Raw genomic sequence first — 2,445 nt, forward strand, 5'->3', positions numbered from 1 at the left:
CCTCTGCCTTCACCATCCCAGGGCCAAGTGCCAGGCAACTAGGGCCCATCCCTAGAGCTTAGAGCCTGCTGAAATTATTCAAACTAGCCAATTCTAATTGTCTACCCTGCCTGCCTTGCGTTGCCCTTGAAATGCCACCAATGGTGGCCTAAGCTCTTCCCTCACATCTGCCCCTTAGGCCTCCTGACCACCCTAGTGTCTTTTCCATGTGGCCCTGGGTGGCATCCTGTTTCCAAGGCTGTGAGTATAATACATTTTGTTTTCCAGGCTTCCACTGTGTCTCCTCTTGTGGCCACATCTAACTGACTATTACATAAAAGAACACAGAACACAGAGCACAGGATATTCCAGAATCATCTTGTATTTTGTTGCTTCAGCCCCAGAATCAGCCATTTCTCCAAAGGGTCTTGGTTCCTTTTATTGGAGAATGGTATTGGGTTAGCCAAAAAGTTCGTTCAGGGTTTTCCATAACATCTTAAAACCCAAACGAACTTTTTGGCCAACCCAATATTTAGAAACCGGTGTCTGGGTGCTACGTGTATTTTACTTATAATGGTATTAACATCTGTGACTACACCTGTTCTCATCTGACCAAGCCTCCTGGATTGGAGGCAATATGGTGTAGTGGTTAAGAGGGTCAGCTCTGGATCCAGACTGCCTGAACTCAAATCACGGCCACCGTGGACAAACTGCAAGGCCTTGGGAGAGTCTCTTATAATCGATCACTTGTGTGATGGTGTTTATAGCAGTGCCTACCTCCAAAGGTTGCTATGAGGTGTACATGTAAAGTTCTCAGGCTCAGGCCTGGCACACAGTACTTATTCAGTAAATATTTATTGAATGAAGGATCTTCATATTGATCAGAAGCTCTGAAGGAAGAATGAAAATGAGGGGAAAACCTTAATCTACATCTTTTTTAGAAAATAAATAAAAAGTGAATTTGTCAGGGATCTTCATTCTTCTTATGGAATTTTTTTTCTTTAAGAACTCCCCACAATAACTTTTAAATTGTCTTTAATATACTGTGAGAAGCTAGAAGACCTCCTGTGAAATGTCACATATGTGATTCAAGAAAAAAAATGCTTTGCACTCATTTATGTTCATGTTCTTCCTTCTTCATTAAAAAAAGAAAGAAAGAAAGCAACTCACACAAGCCTCATGCCAAACCTGTGTCTGGGACTCTGATTCCTAAAAACATCAAGTCATCTCAGAAGACACCAAGACTATTGAGAAGACAGTCAGGAAGTTGGAGGAGGAGGTGGTCAAGAAGGACAAGGTCGTGTAATCATTCTCCCTTTTGTTCTCATGAAGGGGAGAGAGAGCAGCCAGAACCTGCGTCTGCAAAGGAAGCTGCAAGGCAGAGCAGGGTTTCTACATCCTGAACCTGCTTTTAATAATATCTTCCTGACAACTGGTATCTCTAGCCCAAATTCCTGATTCAATTACTTGGAGGGACAGCTATCCTGAAGGCTCTTACTAAAGAAGCTTATTTTGTTCCTATTGGGCAAGGAACAAATGCATTAGAAATATTCTAGGTGATTTTTATGCTTCAAATTGGTATTTCAGGCCCTTTGCAATTCTTGCTCAAGTATTCCTCACCTTTTATTTAAATCTGAAAAAGTAATTTCTGAATCATCGTGAAGGCATTGTTGAGAAACCATGACTCTAAAGAATCTTTCAGTCTTTTGAAACAGGCCAGGCTAACTGTTTAACTTGAAAATGGAATAAATTTCCCATCAGGGTTCCCAGAGTACGTGATTGTGTTTTTGTAACCTATGACAATGAAGGGAGTTGTCATTAGATGATTCGGCTAATTAGAATCTCAACTCCCTTTCTGGGGAGGAAATCTGAGGCATGGTGTTTGTACTAGATGCTGGGGTAGTGCTCACTTGGACTTCGGTTCTCCTGTGTTGGTGCCAGGTAGAGACTATGAACAGGGAGATAGAAAGTAAGGTCAGCGTCCACCTTGGCCAGAACTGAGCCTTTGAGCCAACCCAAGTCTGCCATGTTTCCTTGATGTCTGTCTGTCTCTCTCTCTCTCTCACATACACACACACACAGACACACATACCCCAAGTCTCAACTACTCCACTGCCGTAATGCTGTTCTGGGTAAAATTCCCTAGGGCAAAATCAACAGTAACCCAAGTTTTCAGCTCATTCAGTATCAGCGGGAATTGTGCCATGCTGGAGTTTGACTGACAGCCACGAAACCAGTTTGGCTGAGAGTGGCAAGGCCATGAGGTCTAGGTAGAGGATTAACTCAACTTGGAATGGTTACTTGGAGAAGGTTCACATTGCCTCTTATTTATGCTTCCATCTAAATCTTGGAGAGTGTTGAAGTCATAGAAACAACTAAAAACTGTACAGCAGGAAGATTCTTTTTATTCAGAACACATACACACACACACACACACACACACACACACACACACACACACACACA

This window comes from Monodon monoceros, unplaced genomic scaffold (genome assembly GCF_005190385.1).
Source record: "Monodon monoceros isolate NGI ecotype Baffin Bay Population unplaced genomic scaffold, NGI_Narwhal_1 Super_Scaffold_11, whole genome shotgun sequence".
Taxonomy (NCBI): domain Eukaryota; kingdom Metazoa; phylum Chordata; class Mammalia; order Artiodactyla; family Monodontidae; genus Monodon; species Monodon monoceros.